The sequence below is a fragment of the Aotus nancymaae genome, unplaced genomic scaffold (assembly GCF_030222135.1).
Source record: "Aotus nancymaae isolate 86718 unplaced genomic scaffold, 86718_ANA_hifiasm-v0.15.2.pri h1tg000059l, whole genome shotgun sequence".
NCBI classification, from domain to species: Eukaryota; Metazoa; Chordata; class Mammalia; order Primates; family Aotidae; genus Aotus; species Aotus nancymaae.
In genome coordinates this window covers 78,088,075-78,111,736 of record NW_026988473.1, presented here as the reverse complement: position 1 = coordinate 78,111,736, position 23,662 = coordinate 78,088,075, and the positions used below count along the sequence as shown (strand labels likewise).

General features: G+C 33.5%; 1 protein-coding gene across 1 annotated transcript in view; it reads right to left on the bottom strand.

The window, feature by feature from the left end:
• The window catches only part of LOC135270224 (endogenous retrovirus group K member 19 Env polyprotein-like), a 63,312-nt gene extending 39,829 nt beyond the window's left edge, over positions 1 to 23,483 (bottom strand). The window contains exon 1 of the mRNA XM_064365591.1: positions 23,424 to 23,483. The gene's annotated coding sequence lies outside the window, so the exon portion shown is untranslated. The remainder of the gene's footprint in view (positions 1 to 23,423) is intronic.
• Positions 23,484 to 23,662: the final 179 nt, after the last annotated feature.

Here is a 23,662-nt window from a genome sequence, read left to right as displayed (position 1 = left end):
GCACAGTCAAACAGAGAGCATACTTGCCTATGAAATGTGATTTATTCTTTCCGACATGGCTCATGAAATCTGAAGACACCAAAATCCTGAAGCTATTACAGCAGCACCAGCTCCTCCCAGTGTCTCCAGCTCTGCATCCTCAAGCTATAACAGCAGCACCACCTCCAACCTGGATCTCCAGCTCAATGACTCTCAGACTTGAAAGGCATCACGAGCCCCTCCCCATGTCTCTCTTACCCTGGAATTAGAACAGCAGCAATAGCTCCTGCCTAGGTTTCCAGCTCCACAAACATCAAGCTATAAAAACAGCATCAGCTCCTCCCTGGATCTCCCGCTCAATGACTCTCAGACTTGGCAGACATCACAAGCCCCTCCCCAGGTCTCTCTGACCCTCAAGTTAGAACAGCAGCACCAGCTCCCCTCTGGGTCTCCAGTTCCACAATCCCCAAGTTATAACAGCAGCCCCAGCTCCTACCTGAGTCTCCAAATCACTGACTCTCAGACTTGGCAGGCATCAGAAGCCCCTCCCCAGGTTTCTCTGACCCTCAAATTAAAACAGCAATACCAGCTCATCCCTGGTCTACAGCTCCACAATCCTCAAGCTATAACAGCAGCAGCAGCTCCTCCCTGGATCTCCAGCGCAATGACTCTCAGACTTGAAAGGCATCTTGAGGCCCTCCCCATATCTCTCTGACCCTGGAATAAGAACTGCACCACCAGCTCCTCACTGGGTCTTCAGCTATACAATCCTCAAGCTATAAGAGCAGCAGCAGCTCCTACCTGGATCTCCAGCTCAATGACTCTAAGACTTGGCAGGCATCACAAGCCCCTCTCCAGTTCTCTCTGACATTCAAATTAGAACAGCAGCATCAGCTCCTCCCTGGTCTCCAACTCCACAATCTTCAAGCTATAACAGCAACACCAACTCCTTCCTGGATCTCCAGCACAATGACTCTCACAGCTGAAAGGCCTCACGACCCCCTCCCCATGTCTCTCTGACCCTGGAATTAGAACAGCAGCACCAGCTCCTCCCTTGGTCTCCAGCTCCACAATCCTCAAGCTATAAAAGCAGAATCAACTCATCCCTGGATCTCTAGCTCAATGACTCTCAGACTTGGCAGGCATCACAAGACCCTCCCCAGGTCTCTCTGACCCTCAAGATAGAACAGCAGCACCAGCTCCTCCCAGGGTATCCAGCTCCACAATCCTCAAGCTATAACAGCAGCAGCAGCTCCTCCGTGGATCTCCCTCGCAATGACTCTCAGGCTTGAAAGGCATTATGAGGCCCTCCCCATGTCTCTCTGACCCTGGAATTAGAACAGCAGCCCCAGCTCCTCCCTGGGTCTCCAGCTCCACAAACCTCAAGCTCTAACATCAGCACAAGCTCCTCCCTGCATCTCCAGGTCAATGACTGTCAGAATGGGCATGCATCACAAGCCCCTCCACAGGTCTCTCTGACCCTGGAATTAGAACAGCAGCCCCAGCTCCTCCCCAGGTCTCCAGCTCCACAAACCTCAAGCTGTAACAACAGCACCAGCTCCTCCCTGCATCTCCAGCTCAATGACTCTCAGACTGGGCAGGCGTCACAAGCCCCTCCACAAGTCTCTCTGACCCTGGAATTAGAACAACAGCACCATCTCCTCCCTGGGTCTCCACCCCACAATCCTCAAGATATAAAAGCAGCACCAGCTCCTCCATGGATCTCCAGCTCAATGACTCTCAGACTTTTCAGGCATCACAGCCCCTCCCCAGGTCTCTCTGACCCTCAAATTAGAACAGCAGCACCAGCTACTCACCGGGTCTCCAGCTCCATGACCCTCAAACTTCAACTGTAGCTCTGGATCCTCCCTGGGGCCAGGAGCTCCGGGACTCTCAGACTTACACGGAGGCATCAATGGCTCCTCCCCAAACTCCAGCTTCAAGATCATCAAACTTAAACTGCAACAACTGCTCCTCCCTGGACTCCAGCTCCACGAAAATCAAAGTTAAACTGCAGCACCTACTCCTCCCGGGTCTCAAGCTCCACGACTATTAAATTTAAACTGCAGCACCTGCTCCTCTCCAGGTTCCAGATCCATGATGCTCAATCTTCCACACCTGCACCGGCTCCTTCCCAATCTCCAGCTCAACAGCTGTCAGACTTGACAGTATGCACCAGCTCCGCCCCACAGCTAAACATCCATCAAAGTTCTCTTTTATTTAGAATATACTCACTCTCAAAGTACTCTTTTATTTAGAATATATCCATTCACAAACTACTTATTTATAAAAAATATACTCATACTCAAAGTACTCATTTATTTAGAATATACTCATACTGAAAGTACTCTTTTATTTAGAATATACTCACTCTCAAAGTACTCTTTTATAAAAAACATACTCTCAAATTAAAATTTTATTTAAAATATACTCACTCTCAAAATACTCTTTTATAAAAAGTATACTCATGCTCAATGTACTCTTTTATTTAGAATATAATCACTCTCAAAATACTCCTTTAAAAAAATAGAATCACGCTCAAAGTACTCTTTAATTTAGACTATACTCACAATGTACACTTTGATAAAAAATATACTCACTCTCAAAGTACTCTTCTATTAAAAAATACACTCCTTCTCAAAGGACTCTTTCATTTAGAATATACTCACACTCAAAATACTCTTTTAAAAAATATACTCACTCTCAAATTACTCTTTTATTTAGAATATACTCACTCTTAAATTACACTTTTATAAAAGTTATACCTACTTGAAATGTACTTTTCTTTATAATATACTCCATCACAAATTAGTTTTTATTTAGAATATATTCACACTCAAAATTCTCTTTTATAAAAAGTGTACTCCCTATCAAAGTACTCTTTTATTTAGAATACACTCACACACAAACCACAGTTTTACAAAAAATATACTCCCTCCCAAAATACACTCTTATTTATAATATAATCACTCTCAATGTAGTCTTTTTATTAGAATATACTCACACTCAAAGTATACTTTGCTTTAGAATGTACTCACTCTCAAAGTACTTTTATAAAAAATATACTCCCTCTTCAAATACTCTTTTATTTAGAAAATACTCATACTCAATGTACTCTTTTATTTGGAATTTACTCACTCTCCAAGTATTCTTTTATTTAGAATATACTCACTCTGAAGATACTCTTTTGAAAACCATACACACTCTCAAAGTATTGTTTTATTTAGAATATACTCACTCTCAAAGTATTGTTTTATTTAGAATATACTCACTCTCAAAGTATTCTTTTATTAAGAATATATTCACTCTCAAAGTACTTTTTAATTTAGAATATACTCACTCTCAATGTACTCTTTAAAAAAATATAAACACTCTCAATGTACTCTTTTATTTAGAATATACTCAGTCTCAAAATACTTTTTTATAAAAAATATACTGTCTCAAAATACTCTTTAATTTAGAATATTCTCCCTCTAAACGTACAATTTTATTTAGAATATACTCACACTCAAAATATTCTTTTATAAAAAATATACTCCCTCTCAAAATACTCTTTTATTTAGAATATACTCATACTCACAGTACTCTATTATGTGGAATATACTCACTCTTAAAATACTCTTTTATAAGAAATATACTCCATCTCAACGGACTCTTTTATTTAGAACATACTCTCTCTCAAAGTACTCTTTTATTCAGAATATACTCACACTCAAAGTATTCTTTTTAAAAAATATACACCCTCTCAAAATACTCTTTTATTTAGAATATATGATAATCAAATTACTGTTTTATTTGGAATATACTCACTAACAGGTACTCTTTTATTTAGAATATACTCACTCTGAAAGTACTCTTTTATTTAGAATATATTCACTCTCAAAGTACTCTTTTATTTAGAGTATGCTCATTGTCAAGGCACTATTTTATAAAAGATATACACCGTCTCAATGTACTCTTTTATCTAGAATATACTACCACTCAAAATACTCTTTTGTTTAGCAAATACTCACACTCAAGGTACGGTTTTATAAAATATAAATTCCCTCTCAATATACTGTTTTATTTAAAATAGACTCAGTCATATAGGGCTCTTCCAAAAAAAAAAAAAAAATCCCTCTCAATGTACTCTTTTATTTAGAAAATACTCACTATGTAATTATTATTTTATTTAGAATATACTCGGTCTCAAAGTACTCTTTTATTTAGAAAATACTCACACTCAAAGTACTCTTTTAGAAAAAACATACTCCCACTCAAAATACTCTTTTATAAAAAATATAATCCCTCTCAATGTACTCTTTTATTTCGAATATATTCCCTCTCAAAATAATTTTATTTAGAATATGCTCACACTCAAAGTACTCTTTTATGAATAATATACTCCATTTCAAAGTATTCTTTTATTTAAAATACACTCATTCTCAAGGTACTCTTTTATTCAGAATATATTCACTCTCAAAGTAGTCTTTTATTTAGAAAACACTCACACTAAGGTTACTCATGTAGGAAAAATGTACTCCCTCTCAAAATACTCTTTTATAAAAAATATAGTCCCTCGCAAAGTACTCTTTTATTTCGAATATTGTCACTCTCAAAATTTTCTTTTATTTAGAATATACTCAGTCTCACAGTACTCTTTTATTTAGAATATACTCACACTCAAAGTACTCTTTTATAAAGAAAAACACTCAACCTCAATGTACTTTGTTTTGAATATACTCCCACACAATGTACCCCTTTATAAAATACATAATCCCTCTCCATGCACACTTTAATTTATAATATACTCACATTCAAAATACTCTTTATAAAAAATATTCTCCCTCTTTAAGAACTTTTGTTTAGAATATACTCACACGCAATGTCCTCTTTTATAAAAAATATACTACCTCTCAAAGTTCTCCTTCATATAAAATATCGTACCTCTCAATATACTCTATTATTTAGAATATACTCTCACTCAAAATACTCTTTTATAAAAAACATACTCCCTCTATGTACTCTTTTATTAAGAATATTCCAACTCACAAAGTACTCTTTTACAAAACATATACTCACACTTAGTGTACTCTTTTACAAAAAATATACTCACACTCAAAGAACTATTTTATTTAAAGTATACTCCCATTCAAAGTACACTTTTATAAAAAACATACACCCACTCCAAGAACTGTTTTATTTAGAATACACTAACACTCAAAATACTCTTTAATATAAAATATTCTAGCTTTTAAAGTACTCTTTTATTTAGAATATACTCACAATCAAAGTACTCTATTAACAAGTATACACCCTCTCAAATTTTTCTTTTATTTAGAATATACTCACTCTAAAAATACTCTTTTATTTAGAATACACTCACACTCAGTGTCCTCTTTTATAAAAAATATACTACCACTCAAAGTACACTTTCATATATATTATACTTCTTCTCAAAGTACTCTTTTATTTAGAATACACTCACTCTCAATGTACTCTTTTATAAAATATATACTTACACTCAAAATACTTTAATTAGAAAATATATTCACTCTCAATGCACTCTTTTATTTAGAATGTGCTCACTCTCAATGTACTCTTTTATTTAAAATATACTGACTCAAAAAATACTCTTTCATTTATGGTATACTCACACTAAATGTACTCTTTTATTTAGAAAATACTCACTCTCTAAATTCTCTTTTATTTAGAATATACAACCACTCAATGTACTCCTTTATACAAAATATTCTCCTCACAAATTACTATTTCATAGAACATATATTCCATCCCAAAGTCCTCCTTTATAAAAAATGTACTCCCACTAAAAGTACTGTTTTAGAAAAAATGTACTCCCTCTCAAATTGTTGTTTTATGAAAAATATACTCCTTCTCAAATTACTGTTTTATAAAAAATATACTCCCTGTCAAAATACTCTTTATTTAGAATATCCTCACAGAATAAGTCCTCTTTTATAAAAAATATGCTCCCTCTCAAAGTACTCTTTATTTAGAATATACTCACACTCAAAATATTCTTTTATAGAAAACATACTCCTTCTCAAATTACTATTTTATTTAGAATGTACTCACAATCAATGTACTCTTTTATAAAAAATATAATCCCTCTCAAAGTACTCTTTTATTTAGTGTATTCTCACACTCAATGTCCTCTTTTATAAAAAATATACTCCCACAAATAGTACGCTTTTGGAGAAAATATACTCCCTCTCAAAATACACTTTTATAAAAAGTATACTCCCTCTCAAATTACAACTTTATGAAAAATATTCTACCTCTCAAAGTACTCTTTTATTGAGAATATACTCACACTCAAATTACTCTATTATAGAAAATATACTCGCTTTCCAAGTACTCATTTATTTAGAATATACTCACACTGAAAATCTTGTTTTATAAAAAATACACTCCCACTAAAATTACTATTTTAGAAAAATATACTCCCTCTAAAATTACTCTTTTAAAAAAATGTACTGCCAGTAAAAGTACCCTTTTAGAAAAAATATACTCCCTCTCAAAATACGCTTTTATTTAGAATACACTCACACTCAAACTACTCTATTATAGAAAATATACTCCCTCTCAATATACTTTTTTAAATGCTACACTTCCTCTCAATATACTCTTTTATAAAAAATATACTCTCAAAGTACTCTTTTATTTAAAATATACTCACATTCAAACTACTCTTCTACAAAATATGTACTCCCTCTCATAGTACTCTTTTATTTAGAATATACTCACATCGTAACTCCCATTTTATAAAATGTATACTCCCTTTTAAACTACTGTTTTATTTAGAATATATACACACTCAAAGCACCCTTTTATAAAAAATACACTCCCTCTCAAATTTCTTTCTTGTAAAAAATATACTCCTTGTGAAACTACTCTTTTATTTAGAATATACTCACACTCAAAGTACTCATTTATGAAAAATATACTCACACAAAATCTACTATTTTAGAAAAAATATATTCCCTCTAAATGTACTGTTCTATTTAGAATATACTCACAATCAAAGTACTCTTTTATGAAAAATATACTCCCTCCTAAAGTACTCTTTATTTTGAATATAATCACACTCAAAGTACTCATTTATAAAAAATATACTCACTCTCAAAGTACTCTTTTATTTTGAATATAATCACACTCAAAGTACTCTGTTATTTTGAATATAATCACACTCAATATACTCATTTATAAATAATATAGTCTCTCTCAAAGTATTCTTTCATTTTTAATATAACCACACTGAAAAGACACTTGTATAAAAAATATACTCCCGTTCAACGTCCTCTTTATAAAAAATATACGCCCACACAAACTACTCTTTTGTGTTGAATATAATCACTCTCACAATACTCTTTTATGAAAAATATAATCCCTTTAAACGTCTTTAATCAAAATATACTCCGTCCAAAAGAACTCTTTTATTTTGAATATAATCACACTCAAATTGCTCTTTTATAAAAAATATATTCCCTCTCAATGTACTATTATAATTTGAATATAATAACACTGAAACTACTCTTTTATAAAAATTATAATCCCTTTAAACATCCTCTTTATAAAAAATATACTCCCTCTCAAAGTACAGTTTTTTTCTGAATATAATCACACTAAATGTACCCATTAATAAAAAATATATTCCCTCTCAAAGTACTATTCTATTTTGAATATAATCATACTCAAAGTACTCTTTTATAAAAAACATACTTCCTCTCAACGTACTCTTTTCCTTTGAAGATAATAACACTCAGAATACAATTTAATAAAAAACATACTCTTTTCAACATCCTCTTTTATAAAAAATATACTCCCTCTCAAAGTGCTCTTTTATTTTGAATACAATCACACTCAGAATATACTTTTGTAAAAAATATACTCCCTTTCAACCTCTTCTATAATAAAAAATATAGTCCCTCTCAATGTACTCTTTTATTTTCAATATAATCACACACAAATACTCTTTTATAAAAAATATACTGCCTCTCAAAATACTCTTTTATTTTGAATATAATCACACACAACATAGTATTTTGTAAAAAATATTCACCCTTTCAGCATCCTCTTTTATAAAAAATATACTCCCACTCAAACGTCTCTTTTATTTTTTATATAATCACACTTAAAGTACTCTTTTATGAAAAATATACTACCTCTCAAAGTACTCATTATTTTGAATATAATCACACTCAAAGTACTCTTTAATGAAACATATACTCCCACTCAAAGTACTATATTATTTTGAATATAATCACATTCAAAGAATTCCTTTATAAAAATATATTGTTTCTCAATGCACTGATTTATTTTGAATATAATCACATTCAAAGTACTTTTTTATAAAAAATATTCTCCCTCTAAATGTACTCTTTTATTTTGAAGAAAATGAAACTCAAATTACTTTTATAAAAAACATACTCCCTATCAAAGTACTCTCTTATTTTCAATATAATCACACTCAAACTACTTTCATGTAAAATATACTCCCTCTAAAAGTACTCTTTTATTTTGAATATAATCACACTGAAAATACACTATTATAAAAATATACTCCCTTTCAACGTCCTCTTTATAAAAAATACACTCCAACAAAAAGTACTCTTTTATTTTGAATGTAATCACTCTCAAAGTACTCTTTTATAAAAAATATACTCCCTTTCAAAGTACGCTTTTATTTTGAATATAATCACACTCAAAATACTGTTTTAAAAGAAATATACACCTTTCAACCTCCTCTTTTATAAAAAATATACTCTGACACAAAGTACTCTGTTATTTTGAATATAATCACACAAAAAGTACTCTTTTATAAAACATATACTCCCTGTCAAAGAAATTTTTTATTTTGAATATAATCACATTCAAATAATTCTTTTATAAAAAATATACTCCCTCTCAAAGTACACTTTTATTTGAATATAATCCCACTCAAATTACTGATTTATAAATATAATCCTTCTCAAAGTACTCTTTTATTTTGAATATAATCACACTCAAAATACTATTTAATAAGAAATTTCCACACTTTCAACATCCTCTTTATAAAAAATATACTCCAACTCAAAGTACTATTTTATTTTGAATACAATCAAACACAAAGTACTCTTTTATGAAAAATACACTGTCCCTCAAACTACTCACTAATTTGGAATATAATCACACTCAAAGTACTCTTATTTAAAATATACTCACACTCAAAGTGCTTTTATTTTGAATATAATCACACTCAAAATACTCTTTTATAAGAAGTATACTCCCTCTCAAAGTACTCGTTTATTTTGAATATAATCACACTCAAAGTACTCTTTTATAAAACGTATACTCCCTCTCAATGTACTGCTTTATTTTGAATATAATCACATTCAATGCACTCTTATATAAAAAATATACTCTCCCTCAAATCCACTTTTATTATGAATGTAATCACACTCAATATATTCTTTTAGAAAAAATATACTCCCTCTAAAATACTCTTTTATTTTGAATACAATCAAATTCAAATTACCCTTTTATAAAAAAATCTACCTCTCAAAGTACTTTATTTTGGATATAATCACACTCAAATTAATCTTTTATAAAAAAATCTACTCCCACTCAAATTATTATTTTATTTTGAATATAATCACACTCAAATTAATCTTTTAAAAAAACTATACTCCCACTCAAAGCACTATTTTATTTTAAATATAATCACATTAAATCTACTCATTTATAAAAAATATACTCCCTAATAAAGTCCTCTTTTATATTTAATATAACCACACTCAAATTACTCTTTTATAAGAAATATAAACCCTGTCAAAGTACTCCCTTATTTTGAATATAATCACATTAAATGTACTATTTTATAAAAAATAAACTCCCTCTCAACGTTCTCTTTTATTTTGTAAATAATCACACAACACGTACTCTTTTATAAAAAAATATACTCCCTCTCATATTACTATTTTATTTTGAATGTAATCACACTCAGAGTACACATTTATAAAAAATATATGCCCTTTCAACCTCCTCTTTTATAAAAAATATACTCCCTCTCAAACTACTCTTTTGTTTTGAATGTAATCACAGTCAAAGTACTCTTTAATATAAAATATACTCCCTCTCAAAATAATCTATTATAAAGAATATACTCCCTCTCAAGGTACTCTCTTATTTTGAATATTATCACACACAAAGTAGTCTTTTATAAATATATACTCCCTCTCAAAGTATACTTTTATTCTGAATATAATAACTTTCAATGTAATCTTTTATAAAAAATATATTTCCTCTCAAATTACTCTTTTACTTTGAATATTATCACACAAAAGTTACTCTTTTAAAAAAATATACTCCTTCTCAAAGTATTCTTTTGTTTTGCATATAATCACACAGAAAATACTGTTTTATAAATAAAATACTCCCTCTCAAATTACCATTTTATTTTGAATGTAATCACATTTCAAGTACTCTTTTATAAAAAACATACTCCCTGTCAAAGTACTCTTTTATTCTGTATAATCACACACAAATTACTCATTTATAAAAAACACACTCCCTCTCAAGAAAGTTTTATATTGAAAATAATCACACTCAACGTACTCTTTTATAATAATGATACTCCCTCTCAAAATACTCTATTATTCTGAATATAATCACACTCAAAATACTCTTTTATAAAAAACATTCTCCCTCTCAAAGTACTCTTTTCTTTAGAATATAATCACACTTAAAGTACTGTTTCATAAAAAATATACTCCCTCTCAAATTACTCTTTTAATTTGAATATAATCACACGAAAAGTACTCCTTTATAAAAAATATACTCCCTGTCAACGTCCTCTTTTAAATAAAATATACTCCCACACAAAGTATTCTTTTATTTAGAATATATTCACACTCAAACTACTCATTTATAAAAATGTACTCCCTCTCAAAGTACTCTTTTATTTTGAATATAATCACACACAAGTCACATTTTTATAAAAAATATACAACCGCTCAAGTACTCTCTTATTTTGAACATTATCACACTGAAAGTACTCTTTTATGAAAAATACACTCCGCATAAAAGTTTTCTTTTATTTTGAAAATAATCACACGCAACATACTCTTTTATAAAAAGTACACTCCCTCTCAAAGTACTTTTATTTTGCATATAATCAAACTCAGAGTACACATTTATAAAAAATCTACGCCCTTTCAATGTCCTGTTTTATAAAAAATATACTACCCCTGAATGTACACTTCTATTTTGAATATAATCACACTCAAATTTCTCTTTTATATAAAATATACTCCCTCTCAATGTACTCTTTTATTTTGAATATAATCACACTCAAAGTACTCTTTTATAAAAAATATACTCCCTCTCAAAGTACTTTTATTTTGAATATAATCACATTCAAAGTACTCTTTTATAAAAAATATACTCCCTCTCAAAGTATTCTTTTATTTTGAATATAATCACACTGAAAGTTCTCTTTTATAAAAATATCCTCCCTTTAAACCTCCTGTTTTATAGAAAACATACTCACACATAAATTATTCTTTTATTTTGAATATAATCACAGTCAAAATATACTTTTATAAAAAATACACTCCCTCTCAAAGTACAACCTTATTTTGAAAACAATCACACTCAAAGTACTCATTTATAAAATATATTCTCCCTCTCAAAGTATTCTCTTATTTTCAATATAATGACACTCAAAGTACTCTTTTATAAAAAATATACTCCCTTTCAAATCTCCCTTTTATTTTGAAAATAATCAAACTCAAAATACTCTTTTATAAAAAATATACTCCCTCTGAAATTACTTTTATTTGTAAAATAATCACTCTCACAGTACTCTTTTACAGAAAATATACTCCCTTTTAACTTCCTCTTTTATAAATAATATACTACCACTCCAAATACTCTTTTATTTTGAATATAATCACACTCAAAGTAATATTTTATAAAAAATATACTCTCTCTCAAAGTACTCTTTTATTTTGAATATAATCACACTCAGATTACACTTTTATAAAAATAATACTCCCATTCAACGTTCTCTTTATTAAAAAAAACACTGACACAAAAAGTACTCTTTGGTTTTGAATATAATCTCTCTCAAAGTACCCTTTTATAAATAATACACTCCCTCTAAATGTACCCTTTTATTTTGAATATAAGCACACACAAAGTACTCTTTAATAAAAAATATGCTTGCTTTCAAACTACTCTTTTATTTTGAATATAATCACATTCAAAGTACTCTTTTATAAAAATTATACTTCTTCACAATGTGCACTATTATTTTGAATATAACCACAAAGTACTCTTTAATAAAAAAATACACCCTCTTAAAATACTCCTTTATTTTGATTATAATCACACTGAAAGTACTATTTTATAAAAATACACTATCTCTCACAGTACTCATTAATTTTGAATATAATAACACTCAAAGTACTCCTTTATAAAAAATAAACTCCCTTTGAAATAGTCTTTTAAAGAAAATATACTCCCTCTCAAAGTACTCTTTCTTTTGAATATAATCAAACTCAAAGTACTCTTCTATAAAAAATATACTCCCTTTAACATAGTCTTTTAAAGAAAATACACTCCCTCTCAAAGTACTCTTTTATTTTGAATATAATCACACTCAAAGTACTCATTTATAAAAAATATACTCCCGCTCAAAGTACTCTTTATATTGAATATAATCACACTCAAAGTACTCTTTTATAAAAAATATACTCCCTCTCAAAGTACTCTTTTGTATTGAATATAATCACACTCAAAGTACTCTTTTATAAAAAAATATACTCCCTCTCACAGTACTCTTTTATTTTGAATATTATCACACTCAAAGAACTCTTTTATAAAAAATATACTCCCGGTCAAAATACTCTTTTATTTTGAATATAATCACACTCAATGTACTATTTTATAAAAAATACACTCCCTCTCAAAGTACTCTTTTTTTAATATAATCACACACAAAGTACTCTTTTATAAAAAATATACTCCCTCTCAAAGTACTCTTTATTTTCAATATAAACACACACAAAGTGCTCTTTTATAAAAAATATTCTCCCACTCAAAGTACTATTTTATTTTGAATATAATCACACTCAATGTACTCTTTTATAAAAAATATACTCCCTCTCAATGTACTCATTTATTAAGAATATAATCACACTCAAATTAGTCTTTATAAAAAATATCCACCCTCTCAAGGTACTCTTTTATTATAAATATAATGACACTCAAATTACACTTTTGTAAAAATTATACTCCTTTTCATGATCCTCTTTTATGAAATATATACTCCCTCTCAAAATTCTCATTTATTATTAATATAATCACACCGAATATACTCTTTTATGAAAAATACACTCCCTCCCAAAGTACCCTTTTATTGTGAATATCATCACACTCAATGTACTCTTTTATAAAAAAATACTCCCTCTCAAATTACTGTTTTATTTTGAATATAATCACACACAGAGTACTCTTTTATAAAATATATACTCACCCTCAAAGTCCCCTTTATTTTGAATATAATCACACTCAAAGTACTCTTTTATAAAAATATACTCCCTCTCAAGGTACTCTTTTATAAAAAATATGCTTCCTCTCAAAGTACTCTTTTATTTTGAATATAACTCTCTATGTACTCTTTTATAAAAAATATGCTGCCTCTCAAGTTACTCTTTTATTTTGAATATAATCACACACAAAGTACTCGTTTATAAAAAATATACCCCCTCTCAAATTACTGTCATATTTTGAAAATAATCCAACTCAAATTACTCTTTAAATTTGAATATAATCACACACAAAGTACTATTTTATTAAAAATACACTCCCTCTCAAAATACTCTTATATATTGAATATAATCACACACAAAGCACTCTTTCATAAAAAGATACTCACTATCAATGTACTCTTTTATTTTGAATATATTCACACTCAAGGTACTCTTTTATAAAAAATATACTCCCTCTCTAAGTACTCTTTTATACTGAATATAATCAAACACAAAATACTCTTTTATAAAAAATATATTCCCTCTCACAGTACTCTTAATTTTGAATATACTCACACTCAATGTACACTTTTATAAAAAATATACTCGTTCTAAATGTACTTTTATAAAAAATATACTCCCTCCCAAACTACTATTTTATTTTGAATATAATCACACTCAAAGTACTCTTTTATAAAAAATATACTCCCTCTCAAAGAACTTTTACATTGAATATAATCACACTCAATGTACTCTTTTATAAATAATATACTCCCTTTCAGAGTACTCTTATATTTTGAATATAATCACACTCAAAGTATTATTTTATAAGAAATACACTCGCTCTCAAAGTACTTATTTATTTTGAATACAATCACACTCCAATTACTCGTTTATAAAAAAATACTCCGTCTCAAATTACTTTTATTTTGAATATAATCACACTCAAAATACTCTTTTATAAAAAATATACTCCCTCCCAATGAACTCTTTTATTTTTAATATAACCACACTGAAAGTACTCTTTTATAAAATATATACTCCCTCTCAATGTTCTCTTTTATTTTGAATATAATCACACTCAAACTACTATTTATTTTCAATATAATCATATTCAAAGTACTATTTTATAAAAAAAGTACTCCCTCACAATGTACACTATTGTTTTGAATAAAGTCACACACAAAGTACTCTTTTATAAAAAATATAGTCCCTATCAATGTACTCCTTTATATTGAATATAATCACACTCAAATCATTCTTTTATATAAAATATACTCCCTCTCAACTTATTCTTTTTTTTGAAGTTAATCACACTCAAAGTACTGTTTTATAAAAATATACTGCCTCTCAAAGTACTCTATTATTTTGAATATAATCACACTCAATGTACTCTTTTATAAAAAATATACTCCCTCTGAAAGTATTCTTTTATTTTCAATATAGTCAGACTCAAAACACTCATTTATAAAAAATATACATCCTCTCAAAATACTGTTTTATTTTGAATATAATCCCACTCAAAGTACTCTTTTATTTTGAATATAATCACACTCAATGTACTATTTTATAAAAAATGCACTCCCTCTCAAAATACTCTCTTATATTGAATATAATCACACTCAAAATACTCTTTTATAAAAATATACTCGCTCTCAAACTACTCTTTTATTTTGAATATAATCAAACTCAAAGTACTCTTTTATAAAATATATACTCCCTCTCAGTGTACTCTTCCATTTTGAGAATAGTCACACTCAAAGTACTCTTTTATAAAAATATACTCCCTCTCAAACTACTCTTTTATTTTGAATATAATCCCACTCAATGTACTCTTTTATAAAACACATATTCTATCTCAAGGTACTCATTTATTTTGAATATAATCACACTCAAACTACTATTTTATAAAAAATATACTCCCTCTCAAAGTACTCTTGTATTTTGAATATAATCACACTCAATGTACTCTTTTATAAAAAATATACTCCCCCTCAAAGTACTCTTTTATTTTTAATTTAATCACACTCAAACTACTCTTTTATAAAACATATACTCCCTCTCAATGTAGTCTTTTATTTTGAATATAACCACATTGAATGTACTGCTGTATAAAAAATATATGGTCCCTCAAATTACTCTTTTATTTTGAAGGTAATCACACACAAAGCACTCTTTTCTAAAAAATGTACTCCCTTTCAAATACTCTATTTTGAATATAATCATACTCAAATAACTCTTTTATCAAAATATACTCCCACTCTAAGTACTCTTTAATAAAAAATGTACTCCCTCTCAAATTACGCTTTTATTTTGTATATAATCACTCTCAATGTACTCCTTTATAAAAAATATACTCCCTCTCAAAGTACTCTTTTATTTTGAATATATTCACACTCAAAGTACTCTTTTGTTAAAAATATCCTCCCTCACAATGTAAACTATCATTTTGAATATAATCACACTCAAAGTACTCTTTTATAAAAAATGTACTCCCTCTCAAATTACTCCATTATTTTGATTATACTCACACACGAAGTACTATTTTATAAAAATACACTCCCTCTCAAAGTACTCATTTATTTTTAATATCATCACACTCAATATACTCTTTTATACAAAATATACTCCCACTCAATGTACTCTAAAAAATATCCTCCTTCCCAAAGAACGTTTTATTTTGAATATAATCTCACTCAAATTACTCTTTTATAAAAAATACACTAACTATCAAAGTACTCTTTTATTTTCAATATAATGGCACTCAAAGTACTCTTTTATAAAAATATACACCCTCTCAAGGTACTCTTTTATTTTGAATATAATCACACTTAAAGTACTCTTTTATAAAAAGTATACTCCCTCTCAAAGTACTCTTTTATTTTGTATATAATCACACTCAAAATACTATTTTATAACAAGTATTCTCGCTCTAAATGTACTCTTTTATAAAAAAAATATACTCCCGGGGAGATCCAAGATGGCCGCTTAGGAGGAACTCGGGATTGCAGCTCCAAGAGGAGGCACAGAGGGTGAGTGGACGCCGCATTTCCAGACGGATTTTTACTGCCTGCAGACTAGGAGATTCACAGGATGAGAAACCCCACGGGTCACCAGCACCGCTGTTTTGAGCGGCGTGGCTGCTCAGTCTATACCCTGGGGTGGGAGGGCAGTGGCTCCTTATGCAGAGCGAGAGAGACAGAATCCCCTCTGAGCCAGCAAGGGGAGCTGAATCAGGGAGTCAAGCCTGGAGACTCCCGGGCAAGGGCGCCCCATGAATCTCAGAGCCTGAGCTTCTGCTGATGCAGCGGCACACAGGGCAGCGGATTTTTACTGCCCACAGACCAGGAGATTCACAAGCAAAGAAGCTCCACGGGATGCCAGTGCCGCTGGTTGGACCAGAGCGGCCTTTCGGCCTGCACCGGGCGCATTTAGCATCTGCTCCTTGAGCAAAGTGAACGAGACTGGGTCTTCGCTGGGCCAGCAAGGGGAGCTGAGGCAAGGAGTCAAGCCAAGAGATTACTGGGCAAAGAGGATCCCACTGGAAACACGGCTGAACCCGGGACAGTCCAGCACTGTGGGGGAGGGGCGTCCTCCTTCGGGAAACACCCTGCAGATCCCAGGGCAATTTGCCATAACCAAGACAACCTGCCACTACAGAGACTCCCTCACTACAGGGGCGGGCCAGCATAGCGGAAGCAGTTCTAACTACACCCATATAAACAGGACTGCTGGGAAACTCACACGGAAGCTGGGCGGAGCTCACAGCGCTCAGCGAAGCCTCTGCAAGCTGATTGTGACTAGACTGCCACCTTGTGGGCAGGGAAAACGGTAGCAAGACAGCTGAAAATCATAAAGCCCTAACTCCCTGTGCCAGAACACCTGGGGGGAAGAAAAGGGGGTTTATGAGTTCAGCTGCTGCAGACTTAAAATTACCAAAATCAGAAAGACAGCAACTACAAAGTCGAAAGGTGGATAAATCCACAAAGATGGGAAGAAACCAGCTCAAAAAGGATGAAAACACCCAAAACCAGAACACCTCTCCTCCTACAAGGGAGCACAACTCCTCACCAGCACGGGAACAAGACTGGACGGAGAATGAGTGTGATGAAATGACAGAATCAACTTTCAGAAAGTGGATAATAAGAAACTTACATGAGCTAAAAGAACATATTCTAACCCAATGCAAAGAAACTAAGAACCTTGAAAAAAGACTTGATGAAATGTTAATGAGAATGGACAACTTAGAGAGGAATATGAGTGAATTGATGGAGCTGAAAAACACAACATGAGAACTTTGCGAAGCATGCACAAGGTTCAACACCCGAATTGACCAAGCAGAAGAAAGGATATCAGAAGTCAAAGATCAACTCAATGAAATAAAACGAGAAGGCAAGATTAGAGAAAACGAGGTAAAAAAGAATGAACAGAGTCAACAAGAAATATGGGACTACGTGAAAAGACCTAATCTACGTTTGATAGGTGTACCTGAATGTGAAGAAGAGAATGCATCCAAGCTGGAAAATACTCTTCAGAATATTATCCAGGAAAACTTCCCCAACCTAGCAAGGCAGGCCAATATTCAAGTCCAGGAAATACAGAGATCACCACAAAGATATTCCTCTAGAAGAGCAACCCCAAGGCACATAATCATCAGATTGACCAGGGTTGAAATGAAGGAGGAAAAACTAAGGGCAGCCAGAGAGAAAGGTCGGGTTACCCACAAAGGGAAACCCATCAGACTCACAGCAGATCTCTCAGCAGAAACCCTACAGGCCAGAAGAGAGTGGGGGCCGATATTCAACATCCTTAAAGAAAAGAACTTTCAACCCAGAATTTCATATCCAGCCAAACTAAGCTTCACAAGTGAAGGAAAAGTAAAATCCTTTGTGAACAAGCAATCACTCAGAGATTTCATAACCACCAAATCAGCTTTACAAGAGCTCCTGAAGGAGACACTACACATAGAAAAAAACAACCAGTACCAGCCACTCCAAAAATGCATGAAATGGTAAAGAGCATCAACACAATGAAAAATCTGCATCAACCAATAGGCAAAACAGCCAGCTAGCGTCAAAATGACAGGATCAAATTCACACATAACAATATTAACCCTAAATGTAAATGGACTAAATGCCCCAATCAAAAGACACAGACTGGCAAATTGGATAAAAAGCCAAAACCCAGCAGTATGCTGTATCCAGGAAACCCACCTCACAGGCAAAGATACACAAAGGCTCAAAATAAAGGGATGGGTTGATTTTTTGAAAAGATCAACAAAATAGACAGACCACTAGCCAGACTAATAAAAAAGAAAAGAGAGAATAACCAAATAGATGCAATAAAAGATGATAAAGGGGATATCACCACAGATGCCACAGAAATTCAAACCATCATCAGAGATTATTACAAACAACTCTATGCACATAAATTAGAAAACCTGGAAGAAATGGATAAATTCCTGGACAGTAGCCTCCTCCCATGCCTAAACCAGGAAGAAGTTGAAACCCTGAATAGACCAATAACAAGGTCTGATGTCGAGGCAGCAATTAAGAGTATACCACCCAAAAAAAAGCCCAGGCCCAGATGGGTTCACAGCCTAATTCTACCAGACATACAAAGAGGAACTGGTACCATTCCTACTGAAACTATTCCAAATAATCCAAAAAGAGGGAATCCTTCCCAAATCATTTTCTGAGACCAACATCATCCTAATACCAAAACCCGGCAGGGACTCAACAAAAAAAGAAAACTACAGGCCAATAACCATGATGAACATAGATGCAAAAATCTTTAATAAAATGCTGGCAAGCCGATTGCAACAGCACATCAAAAAGCTTATCCACCATGATCAAGTAGGATTCATCGCGGGGATGCAAGGCTGGTTCAATATACGCAAGTCTATAAATGTAATTCACCACATAAACAGAACCAAAAACAAAAACCACATGATTATCTCAATTGATGCAGAGAAGGCTTTCGACAAAATTCAACAGCCCTTTATGCTAAAAACTCTCAATAAACTAGGCATCGATGGAATGTATCTCAAAATAATAAAAGGTATTTATGACAAACCGACAGCCAATATCATACTGAATGGGCAAAAACTGGAAGCATTCCCTTTGAAATCAGGCACTAGACAAGGATACCCTCTCTCACCACTCCTATACAATATAGTACTGGAAGTTCTAGCCAGAGCAATCAGGCAAGAAAAAGAAATAAAGGGTATTCAATTAGGAAAGGAGGAAGTCAAATTGTCTCTATTTGCAGATGACATGATTGTATATCTAGAAGACCCTTTCACCTCAGCCCAAAATCTCCAGAAACTGATAAGCAACTTCAGTAAAGTCTCAGGATACAAAATCAATGTGCAAAACTCACAAGCATTCCTATACACCAATAACAGACTTAAAGAGAGCCAAATCAAGAACGAACTCCCATTCACAATTGCTACAAAGAGAATAAAATACCTTGGAATACAACTAACAAGGAACGTAAAGGACCTCTTCAAGGAGAACTACAAATCACTGCTCAACGAAATAAGAGAGGACACAAACAGATGGAGAAACATTCCATGTTCATGGGTAGGAAGAATTAATATCATGAAAATGGTCATACTGCACAAAGCAATTTACAGATTCAATGCTATCCCCATCAAGCTACCAATGACCTTCCTCACAGAATTGGAAAAAACCACCTTAAACTTCATATGGAACCAAAAGAGAGCCCGCATAGCCAAGTCAATTCTAAGCAAAAAGAACAAAGCGGGAGGCATCACACTACCGGACATCAAACTATACTACAAGGCTACAGTAATCAAAACAGCATGGTACTGGTACCAAAACAGAGATATAGACCAATGGAACAGAACAGAGGCGTCGGAGGCAACACAACATATCTACAACCACCCAATCTTTGACAAACCTGATAAAAACAAGCAATGGGGAAAGGATTCCCTGTTCAATAAGTGGTGTTGGGAAAACTGGCTAGCCACATGCAGAAAGCAGAAACTCGACCCCTTCCTGACACCTTACACTAAAATTGACTCCAGATGGATTAAAGACTTAAACATAAGACCAAACACCATAAAAACACTAGAAGGAAACGTAGGGAAAACCATTCAGGACATAGGCGTAGGCAAGGACTTTATGACCAAAACACCAAAAGCATCGGCAACAAAAGCCAAAATAGACAAATGGGACCTAATCAAACTCCACAGCTTCTGCACAGCAAAAGAAACAGTCAATAGAGTGAATCGGCAACCAACAGAATGGGAAAAAATTTTTGCAGCCTACCCGTCTGACAAAGGGCTGATATCCAGAATTTACAATGAGCTAAAACAGATTTACAAGAAAAAAACAAGCAAGCCCATTCATAAATGGGCGAAGGATATGAACAGATACTTTACAAAAGAAGACATGCATGAGGCCAACAAGCATATGAAAAAGTGTTCATCATCACTGGTCATTAGAGAAATGCAAATCAAAACTACATTGAGATACCATCTCACGCCAGAATGAAAGTGTCAGGGACAAGGGAGAAGCCTAGAAGGAAATTCTCCAAACTTAATAGAATTAATGGCTACATGCAGCAATTTAGAGGAGGTAGTAGCTTCTACTTTGTACTCTCCTCTATCATTTGATTGTTTTAAAAACAAATATGCATTACTTGCACAACAATTTTTTAGTTGAGGACCTCTACTTCCAGTTTCCCTGACAACAGTCACTGAACATATGCAGTAAGAAGCTTGGGAGAATTCAGTCAGTTCAACTTTTAATGAGCATCTACTCTGGATACAAGTCAGGGATCCTACCCCAGAGAGATGAGCTGACAGACACTTGTGTACATAGTTCACTGTAATAGATGCCTGGGGCAAGGGCTGGCTGGATGGTATGATGCACGGCACTGTCATTTTAGACACATTACAACCCTTATTAAATCCTTGGGGTTGACTCATTCAGTCAACACTCAAGCACCTGTGGTGTGCCAGGAACTGCATTGGGTGCCTGATTCACATTAATGAAGAAAACAGACATGGTACCTGCATGATATCTTTCAAAGACGAGGTTCGCAAAAGTTTGACAACTTTCTTCAGGTGACTCAGCTAATAATGGAAGAGGAGCAATTAATTTTGACCCTGGTGACCTGAAATACCTTCCTGAGAAAAGTGACATTTGAGCCTCACCTTGAAGAATGAGTTAGATTTGGACAGATAGACAAGAGGGCATACCAATCCCAGGGACCCCATGGACAGGTACAGAAATAGAAACACACAAAGCAGATTATGGGCAGAGTGTGGCTCCTAGAGCGACTTGAAGGTAGGGGTAGAAAGGGCAGCGGACTGGGGTCAGACTGTGCGGGGCATGAATGCCATAGTTCTATCCTGAAGGCCACAGGAAGCTAATAATGTGGTGATTTCCCTCAAAAGAGTGACATTATCAGACACGCCTCTAGAAACTGAGGTTGGGGAAGAACAGTGTGGTCTAGAGGCTCTAGAGCCAATCTATCTGGGCTTGAATCCCAGCCCTGCCACTCACAAGCTCTAGGACTTTGGGCAAGAGGCTTAACTTCCCTGCTTCTTAGTTTCTCCATCTGTACAATGGAGCTATACTAATAGTGATTGTAAGAATTCAATGTGCTAATACAGGAAAAGCTCACAGGAGGTTGGGTGCATAACAACAATGAATAAATGTCATTATTACTCTTGTTTCTCTGGATAGAGTAGGAAGAGATGGTAGAGAGAAGCCTACTGTAATTGTCCATGTGAGACATGAAGTCTTGAACGAAAGCCATGGAGATACAGCAAATGAAAGTACAGAAGCAATGTGGGAGGGTGGAATGGGCAAGAGCAGGTGACCAGCTAGCTAAATGAGAGAGTAGGGGAGGGGCCCAAGGTGACTGGGGTCCCTGGCAGAGATGATGACTGAGTAGATGGTGCAGAAGCAGAACTGTAAATGTGGAAGGGAAGGCACCAAGGTTCCGGTGATTGGGAAACCAGGCATAGATGTCTGCTGGGTACAATCAAGGACTTCATTAGACGGCCAGACATATCCATTTGATACTCAGCATTCCTGGACCACAAGTTCTGTGGCCTTACAATGTACCTGAGGAAAACCAAGAGCAGGCCTCCAGCCCCAGTACGGACCTGACACAGCTTCTGCCTGTTGGTCCCTTCTCCACCATGCTGCCAACCAGGTGAGTGTTAATAAAGTCTAGCAGGTAAAAATTAAGTATACATCTCACAGACCAGAGCCACTGATCCAGCCTGTCAGTATATGCCTTTGGCTGAAAAAAAAAGTCACATTTCCAAAAAGAGCCTCAGTGATGTTTTTTCAATTAGCCATCTGCTTACCAATTCTCTTTAGAACGATTAAATAAACAAACACAAGCAAACAAACAAAAAATCCAACTAAAGTCAAAGGCGACAATTCACTGCAAAGAGAGAGTGGAGGCTTCAGAAACGAGCAGGACTGGCTTCTACCGCAGAGCCAAGTGCACACTTCACTTCTCGAGTCTGTTTCCTCATTTGACGTGCAGGAGTAATAATGTCCCATAATACCTACCTCTGGGGTTCTTAAGATGAAATATCATTCCAAAGCCAACCCAATAAAACTTAGATCCTGCCTCCCTTGCACATTCAGAGAGGCAAAAACCATCAGGATACAAAGTTAGGCATCGTTAGTTTCTAACAATAAGACTACACTTAATATTGCCATGCTCCAAAGCACTCAGCGATGTAGTCTATGATCCTTGTATTATCTGTATACACATGATGAGTCTCCAGAAACTTGAGGAGAGTCACCCTTTGATGGCACTCCACATCAGATACAGAGGGCTTCCCAGGTTCCCACAAACTCCAAGTTCAATCTAAAACCACCTATATGTCTCCCAATATTCCAAAAAGAGGAAGTGTGAGGATGACAGACTCACCAAGAGAGGGAGTCCTGGCTCAGCTGGAATGGTCTTAGATGTCTGCCTGCCAGGAACATGCAGATAAAAGAAGCACATCAAAGACACACTGTCGTGCTTGATAAAAAGACAACAGAAACAGTAAACCGTAATGACATTCTTCAATGACAGAAAGTTTATTTTGACAACACAGAACTTTAAGAAAGGAATTTCATCGCTTCTGATTTATTTTCCATTTGTGCCTAACTCCTTATCACGAT